This window comes from Vigna angularis, chromosome 6 (genome assembly GCF_016808095.1).
Source record: "Vigna angularis cultivar LongXiaoDou No.4 chromosome 6, ASM1680809v1, whole genome shotgun sequence".
NCBI classification, from domain to species: Eukaryota; Viridiplantae; Streptophyta; class Magnoliopsida; order Fabales; family Fabaceae; genus Vigna; species Vigna angularis.
Window position 1 is genome coordinate 29,273,058 of NC_068975.1, and position 10,273 is coordinate 29,283,330.

The following is a 10,273-nucleotide window of genomic DNA, read 5'->3' on the forward strand; positions in this document are numbered from 1 at the left end:
ATATTGACTTTTTTCTATATTATATGTTTGAAAAATAATTTAATGTAAAAAATAAAACTTAAAAATATAAATTAAAGTTAAAATCAATTTTAAATTAAAATAAGAAATTGTTGTTAAATCTTAATAAACAAAAATGTTATATTTTAATATAATGATATATTAAAATAAATTACTTTATAAAATATAAAAAATTTAAATTAACTAATTTTATTTTATCATTTTTATAAGTTAGAAGAGTGACAATACTTCTTTGTTTTAATATATAATATTATAACATATTAATAAAATATCAATAATACAATTATTAAAAATTATTTTGAAATATATTCCAGGGTGAAGGAAAATAATGATCTTTGATGTATCTTTTATTTTATTGTTATTCATATGTATAATATAACATGATATATAAAAATCATCTGCAGATCATTGTTTTCTGGCTATGAAAGTTTAATGTGCAACAAATCATTGTTTTTGGAGAATTCACAGTGAATTGATTATTTTTTGTGAACTTAAATTTGAAAGTTCCATCTCACTGTTTCTTAAACAAAATGGTGATAATAAAACATCCTAATCAAATCACTATGTAAATAAATGTACCTGCATCAAATTTCAAATTTGTTCAATAATTATCCCATCTCATTCTTCATATATCTTAAAAAATGGGCCAATAATAGTTTAAAGTGATTTTAAAGAATTACACTGAAACCAAACAAGAATTTAAATATAATCCTGATTTTTTCCTCCATCCCACCACAAATGTGTTGGATTCTATCATCCCTATTTATGAGATAACTTTGTAAATTGGAATAAATTATAGGAAATTATCTATAAAATAATATTGCCTACGTCCCCTTGTATTCGTAACATGATTTATCATATTTTATAATTCTCTATTTTTAATCACAAAATTTATAGTATTAATTATTCTAAAAATAAAACTTTCAAAAAAATTATATTGATAAATATAATTTTTAACCTTGGATGCGCCAACCTTGGATAGATTAAATTAGGTTTTTAACTTAGATTGGGAAACTTACTTATGACAACTTGTTTAACATATTTAATGTAAACAGAGACTGCTTCATAGCCATTGATGGAAGCAGACGGTGGATGCCTAATGGATCTGTGTTCTGAAATGAAAGACTTTTCTCCCGTGAGTTCCAATGTGAACAGACCATCGTTATCATCAGTCAATACACTTTTGTACATGTTTTTTCACCATTACATTTGCATTTCCAAACATCACGTTGTACATCCCAGTAGTCTTTCCATACCTCCATTGTTCATCACATACCTCATGGTTTTCTTATCCCATGTTCAGTTTTCATTTTTTCCAAGGTAATGTAGTATCTAGAAAACAGCCACACAGTCAAAACTAATTAAACTTAGTTAAGAAAATTATTTATATAATGAATGTAACATTTAACATTATAAAATGTGTCTTCATTTATTATGATGTTATAACTGCCATACTCTGATAGCCACTGCACACCAATTGATGATATAAACACAATATTCAAAATAATATTAATACATTAACCTTTTTTAATGATGTAAAATATTTTATTTATTTATTAAGAGGGAAGTAAATGACCTATGCTAGTTGAGGTGTGTGTAAATTAGACAGATATAACCTTTATTACAGTTATAAGATAATTGACAACTTGTTAAATAATTACCAGTAAAAAAAATACTAATAAATGCAGTGTTTAATTCTTAATTTTCCTATGTGAGAAAACTCCCAAAAGTCCTGCACGCTTTTTTTGGTCTTAGCAAAATAACCACAATTTTATTGGGAAGTGGATGATGATTTTGAAGTAACAGGATGAACCCCTCAACTTGATACTGTGCTGTGTCTCTCAAAGTGGCACAAGAAGACAAAAGTCACCGCAACAATGTTATGTTACAGGTGTTTGGACTGCACTAAACCATCATAATCACAAGATGAGAGGCCCGCATTCACATGCTGTGGTTAATGTGTTGAGAGCCTAACATAAAAAACAAAACAGATCAATGAATGTATGCTTCCAAACAAAATCTTTTTTTTCCAGCAAAGATCAAAATACTATACATAGGTACAATGGGTACCAAGCCTTCTAAGGAGCAACATTTGACAAACTCTAAACAATAACAGATCAACCTGTTCCATATACAATATCAGTGTTACCTACAACATGTCTGTTATTATCACTATTGTCAAACCGACCTTATCTAAGCCTTCATCCTAAAACTGTGTATCAGCTTCTACAGCAGGGAAAGAAGCATCAAAAAGTAGGTCCAACCTAAAAATTTCACTGCTACCTAGACATGTCCTATACTAGATCCTCTTCACACTCTTCAAAACCTCCTCTGCATGTAACATCACTGTCACAGTAATACACCAAGCCATATTTATATTCTCTATGCGTAGACAGGTAACACCCCCAATCAACTACCAGCCGGTTGCTTTTGTCAGATCCCTCAAGCACTGATCAGTCGTTACACCATTGCATGAATAAAGAACATCTGTCCTTATCTATTATCTTATTCCACTCCCAAGCATATCCCTTTACTTGTTGAATTACTTCCTATCGGCAAAACTCCTTCACCTCCATCACACATCTATACCTTTCTTCCACATCTCTTTGTTAATAGTCCACAATTAAGTTTATCTGCCATATCTCACAATTTAATGGTTTACTCCTCTTCCTGTTGAGATACTGATGGAAGAATTTTGTGCCATTATCACCTTTCTCTAACCACCTAATGGCTGATTGTGATGTATGCTTCTGAAACATTGAGAAAACTTCATGTATGGACTGTAATAGGATAAATAATCATTAAAAAAATGGATTTTCACTCTCCAAGCAATTCAGAACTAATATTTTAATCAAGAAATTAAACTTGTTAATTAGCAAAAGAAAATGGCAGTTTATCAAAAGCTTTTTAGAAGAAAACTTCATGTATTTGGACAAAATTTTCACCTAGAGGTGGAGTGTTTGGATAATATGTATGATATAATTAAGGGTGGGAAAATAGAACTGAAGTGCACTGTATTATTAAAATTTGTATTGAACTAAAAACTAATTTGTCTAAACTGAATTGAGCTATAAAATAGTTCAGACAAACTGAACTGTTTTTTGTTTTATCAAATTGGACTAAACTGAAATATACTAAATTGTACTAAAGTATAATATAAACTAAATTGAACTACTAAGTATATTAATTTTAAACTGAATTATACTAATTTTAAACTGAATTGTACTAGTTTTTAAACTGAATTGTACTAATTTTTAAACTGAATAGTATAATAATACATGTTCTTTTTAATTGAAATTTATTTTAATATTTATTTTATTTTATTCATAAGTGTCTTACAAATTAACTTTTTAATTATTTGATATTATTATTTTTTATTTTATTTATATTTCTTTTATTATTATATGTGTATGGAAATTATTTTATTATTTATTAATTTATTTTATTTTATTTTATTTTTTATTTTTTTATTTATATTTATTTTGTCATGAATATTATTTTACTTTTATATTTATTTTTTTAATTTTTTATTTATATTTTTTTGTTTTATATGTGTATATAATTTATTTTATCTTTTTATCTACTTATTTTATTTTAAAATAATTTTTTATTTATATTTATTTTGTTCCCTCGTAAAATTGTTTTATTAATCAATTATTTATTATTTATATTTTATTATGTAAAAATTAAACTAATATTTATTAATTATTATAATATAATAAAAGATTATACTAGAAAAATTACTCTTAATAAACGTTTGTTACTTTTTTTTTCATTTGATATTTCTATAATATTAATTATTTTTGCTACATTACTATTTCTTTTATGATATTTCATTATATATTCATTTAATAAAATTTAACGTTAAAAAATATATTTTAGTTTTAGTATGTAAAATACTATCATTTAAAAATAATAATATTGATATTTATTTTAAAGTAAGTTGATTTTTAAAATAAATAATTATTTTAGTGTGTGCGCTTACACACATTTTAATATCATTAAAAGTGTTTTTAACATATTTTTACATATTTAATAATATGTTAAAGAATATAATATATTTAAAGTATTATATTTTTATATAGTCTTTTTTTTTATGATTTATATTACTTAATCATTTAATAAAATTAAATTAAAAAAAATATATTTTACTTTTATTACTTAAAATAATATTATTTAAAAAGTAATATATGTTTATTGATAGAAAAATATAAAAATTTGTGATAAAAAAATTTTGTCTTAAAAAATTTATTATTAATTTTTTATTTGAACGGTTTCTTTTATTAATATTTTATGATGGAGCAATTGAACGGGAACTAGAGAAGAGAAAATAGTAGATACAGTTCTCACAGTTAACTGAACCGAAACTGTTATAAGTTCAGTTTTTAAAAACTAAACCATAAAATAGTATACTGAATTTTTAGTAAAAGTGGATCAATTTTTTTAAATATAATATAGTATAGTTAACTATAGTACAGTATAGATCAGTTATTTTTGCCCAATCCTAGATATAATGCGTGAATTTTTTTTTTACTTGAGAGTTTGAATAATATGTATGAGATAAATTCTAATCTAACTCGGTACAGCTAGTATGTAAAAAAGTATGTGCCGAGAGTTTGGTTAATATATAATGGAGAGTTAGAATGTATGTAAGAGATCATAAGCTCTAATCAAACACAATACCATTATAGCAAATTGTTTTAGCAATGGAGAGTTAGTTCAAATATCGTGTGTTATTTTAACTAAGTATTAATAAAAAAAAATTCTAACCAGCGTAATAATATTTTATCATTATTTGAGATATTTAATATTTTTCACTTTTGCTAATTGTCATAAACACCAGTCACAAACTTATTATTCTTAGTATTTGTATTTTGTAATGCTCTTTCATTCCAAGGATGTGAAAAACATTTTGTTTTCATTAGCCTTATATGTTGCAAAACAAAAAATAGTGTTTAGCTTAAACGGCTAGTAATAAAAAATTCATGTTAGTCTGACGTTTTTTCGGATGAATTATATGAAAAATTAAGTTTGAAGTTTCATACTAAATGAAAATGAGTTATGGAAGTAAGTTAGATGAACAAAATATAATAGAAAAAATCACAAAATCATTATTTCAAAATTTTGGATTGAAGTTGTTTGAAATTAACTTGTTATTCCTTTCTCTTTGTCAGAAGAGCATTTAAAAGTTGTTTCTGCCGCCTCTCATCGAGTCTGTGTGCTACCATTACTGTCCAGTTCTTAGACAAGTGGAAATAGTCTAGGATCTCACAAAAAGATATAAAGTTTTGGGGTTAGGGTGATAATATGGTCCTAGTTCAATCACAACCCATCACAACCCATTTTTATGGAATTTTGGAGATCATCTGTAAAAATTCATACTAAAGATTTGATAAATCTAAATATCTCAAACAAGCACATTTAATTATATTCAGATTTATAAGAAAGAAAAGCGGAAGCAGAAAGACCAACCTCCAGCCATTGTTGTATGCTTGCTTAAATTCTGGTTTCTGAACCCTTTCTCTTAAAACACGATGGTAATGTATATGAAATAAAGAGTAGGCTCAGTGACCTGATATGAAATTTTCTATAGTGCTCCAAAAACCATCACAGAGTATTTTATATAACGTTAGAAGAGATTGTTGTGGGAATAATGGCACACCCACACGTTTGAAAACGATTTTTATTTAAAATGGACCACTTTCAGAATATTAACTGCTTTTAAAATATTAACTGAAAAGGAAATAAAATAAATGGGATAAATATATTCTTAAAATGTAACCTCTTTTCTGTATAAGGCTAACATTCTCCCACTTGGTCCATTTTATTTAACCATCAAACGTAATAAGAGACCAAATATATGAATCATGGTGACAGTTCCTCTAATAATGAGTATTATCTCCCATGTATTACGATGTATTTAGTCTCACATCACAAGCTCTTAACTCTAATGAATAAACCATATGTCTATTCTAGGTCACAATTAAATGAGTTTTCTCAAAATAACTAATTATGTGCACAAATAATTGAGAAAACATTAAACTGAATAAGAGTTTTATCAAAATGAAAGTACTTACAATGATTGTCATATCATGGAACCAAGTCCCATTCGTGTTACATGATCCTTAAAATTCTTTGGTGGCATGCCTTTAGTTAAAGGATTTGCAATCATCAACTCGGTGCTAATGTGCTCAATGACCACTTTCTTTTCTTTAACACGTTCTCTTATGGCTAGATATTTAATATCGATGTGTTTACTTCGACTTCCACTTTTATTATTCTTAGCCATAAAAACAGCAGCAGAGTTATCACAATACAACTTTAGTGGCCTAGCAATTGAGTCCACAACTCTAATCCCAGATATAAAACTCTTCAACCATACACCATGTGAAGTAGCCTCAAAACAAGAAACGAACTCAGCCTCCATAGTAGAAGTAGCAGTGAAGGTCTGCTTTTTGCTACTCCAAGATACAGCTCCACAAGCTAGCATGAAAACATAGCCAGATGTAGATTTTCTGGTATCAACACAACCAGCAAAGTCTGAATCAGAGTAGCCTACCACTTCCAAATTATCGGTTCGTCTATACATGAGCATGAAATCTTTTGTTCCTTGAAGATATCTCATTATTTTCTTTGCATCTTTCCAGTGGTCAACACCTGGATTACTCTGATATCTTCCTAAAACTCCAACTGCAAATGCAATGTCAGGTCTAGTACAAACTTGAGCATACATAAGACTTCCGACAGTTGAAGCATATGGAATATTTTTCATCTGTTCCCGCTCAAGATCATTTTTCGGGCATTGTTTGTCACCCTTTACAATGGGAGCTACACTTGGTGAACAATTCTTCATGTTAAACCTCTCTAAAACTTTGTTGATATAGGTCTCTTGAGACAAACCCAAAATGCCTCGAGATCTTTCTCTATGGATCTTAATGCCAATGACATAAGATGCCTCTCCCATATCCTATGTCAAAGTTCTTTGAGAGAAATTGTTTCACTTCATATAGCAAACCCTTGTCATTGGTTGAAAGCAAAATATCATCCACGTATAATACAAGGAAACAAATTTTACTCCCACTGACCTTTTGGTATATACATTGATCCATGACGTTTTCTTCAAAACCGAATGAAGTGATAACATCATGAAATTTTAGATACCATTGGCGGGAAGCTTGTTTTAATCCATAGATGGATTTATTAAGCTTACATACCAAGTGCTCATTGTCTTTAGAAGAGAATCCTTCAGGTTGTTTCATGTAAACCTCTTCCTCTAGATCACCATTAAGGAATGTTGTTTTCACATCCATTTGATGTAACTCAAAATCAAAATGAGCTACTAATGCCATAATTACTCGGAAGGAATCTTTCTTAGATACAGGAGAAAAGGTCTCTGTGTAGTCAATTCCTTCTCTTTGAGTGAATCCTTTGGCAACAAGTCTTGCCTTATGTCTCTCAATGTTGCCTTTTGAGTCTTTCTTGGTTTTAAAGACCCATCTACATCCAATGGATTTTACACCATCAGGCAACTGAACGAGATCCCAGACTTTGTTGGATGCCATAGAATCCATCTCGTCTTTCATGGCATCATACCATAAGTTTGATTCTTTAGAACTCATGGCTTGTGAAAATGTTTCAGGATCATTTTCGGCTCCAATGTTGTAATCTGATTCTTGTAAATACACTTCATAATCACTAGAAACTGTTGGTCTTCTGATTCTAGTAGATCTTCTTAATGTTGTGTCAACATCTTGATGAGAAGCTTGTTGTTCAACATTTACTTGTTGCTCCTCATCAACAACTTGATCTATATTATCATTCTCAGCAACTTGGGGAACTTCAATTATTGGTTGTCTAATTTGCTTTTGAACTGGAGGAGCGTGAATGACTACCAATCTTTCATTTGATTGAGAGGTTTGAGCTTCATAGTGATCTTTTTCAAGATCAACGTCTTGATTTAAATCACTCCCACTAACCAAATCATTTTCAAGAAACTTTGCATTTCTTGATTCCACAATCTTAGTGTTATAAGTTGGACAATAGAATCTATAACCTTTGGACTTTTCAGCATATCCAATGAAATACCCACTAATAGTCCTTGGGTCTAGTTTCTTCTCTTGTGGATTATAAATTCTCACTTCAGAAGGACATCCCCAAACGCGTACATGTCGTAAACTAGGTTTCCAACCTTTGAATAACTCAAAAGGTGTTTTTAAAACAGCCTTAGTTGGGACCCGATTTACTATATACACAGCCGTCTTAAGTGCTTCAGTCCACAAGAACTGAGGAAGTTTTGAATTACTCCTCATACTTCTCACCATATCCATCAAGGTTCGATTTCTTCTTTCTGCTACACCATTCTGATCTGGAGAGCCAGGCATGGTATATTGGGCAACAATCTCATGTTCTTGAAGAAATCTAGCAAACGGACCAGGTGCTTGTCCATTCTCCGTGTATCTACCGTAGTACTCTCTACCTCTATCTGATCTCACAATCTTAATTTTCTTTCCACATTGTAACTCTACTTCAACCTTAAAAACTTTAAAGGCATCTAAGGTTTCATCCTTAGAACGAAGTAAGTACAGATACATGTATCGTGAGTAATCATCTATAAAGGTGATAAAGTATTTTGGACTACTTGCGTCCATATCCGAACAACAAATATCTGTATGAATAATTTCTAGTAAACTTGAACTCCTCTTAGCACCTCTTTTGGACTTGTTAGTTTGCTTACCTTTAATGCAATCCACGCAAGTCTCAAAATCAGTAAAATCCAAAGTACTAAGTACTCCTTCATTTACTAATCGCTTAATTCTCTCAATGGAGATATGTCCCAATCTACGGTGCCATAAAACAGAAGAATCCTCATTCATAACACATCTTTTTAACCCAGCGAAAACATGCATAGAACTATAAGCAGCGTTGTTTTGCAATTTAATAAAGTAAAGACCATCGCATAATTCCCCAAAGCCAATAACTTTGGATTTATTCAATAAAGTAAAACCAGAATCCATAAAATTAAAGGGAAAACCCAAAGGTGCAAGTTGTGAAATAGAAATCAAGTTCTTGCTAAAACTAGGAACATAAAAGGTCTTTTCTAAACATAAAACAAAACCACTGCTTAAAACTAAATTGCACGTCCCAATGGCTTCAACATGTGAACTCATCTTGCTTCCTGAATAGATGTGTTGCTCACTTCCCATCGGTTTCCTTAGGTTTTCCATACCCTGCAAGGTATTAGAAACATGGATTGTAGAACCAGAATCAATCCACCATGTGTTATGATTAAAACTAGTCAAATTAGATTCATAACAGACAAAAGCAAACAAATTACCTTTCTTTTCAAGCCAATCCTTAAACTTTTGACATTCCTTCTTCATGTGTCCCTTCTTTGTACAAAAGAAACATCTGGACTCCTTCTTAATAACTGGCTGAGCAGGAATCTTTCCCTTCTTATTAACTTGGTTCTTCTTATTCTTAAATGAAGTGGTCAAGTTCACCTTCTCCCCTTCTTCAATCAATAGCCTTTCTTCTTCTTGAACACACATGGTCAATAATTCATTAATCGACCATTTGTCCTTATGTGTGTTGTACGAGATTTTAAAGGGAGCGTAATGGTAAGGCAAAGTGCACAAAATATAGTGCACTAGGAAAGAATCAGACATGGTAACTTCCAAAGCTTTTAGTTGAGCCACAATGTCCCTTATGCGCATGATATGATCACGCACTCCCTTAATTCCAGTGAGCTTTAAGGATGAAAACTGCATTATAAGAGTGCTGGCAAGAGATTTATCAGATGTCGTAAACTGCTCATCAATAACCCTCAGTAAATCCTTGACATTCTCATACTGATCAACCGAACCCCGGATTCCAGCGGAAATGTTGGTTTTTATGAACGTTATGGAGAGACGATTTGACCTCTCCCATTTTTCATAAAGTTCAATGGCATCTGAAGTGCTAGTTTCAGTAATACCCGGGGGTTCAGGTTTTCTAATAGCATAGTCTATGTCCATCCAGCCTAAATGAAGAAGAACTCTCTCCTTCCAAATCTTATAATTATCTCCTTTCAATTCGGGAATACCACACTTGATATCAGAAATATTCACAGATTGAGAAACTGCAAATTCAAAATTTTCATGTTCATTATCAAATTTGAGACTAAAATAAATATCATGTTTTACCAATGTAAAACATGTCTTTACCAATGAGTCTATTAACATAAAACTTGCCTGTGAGCTAAAGTCTTACTCAATTA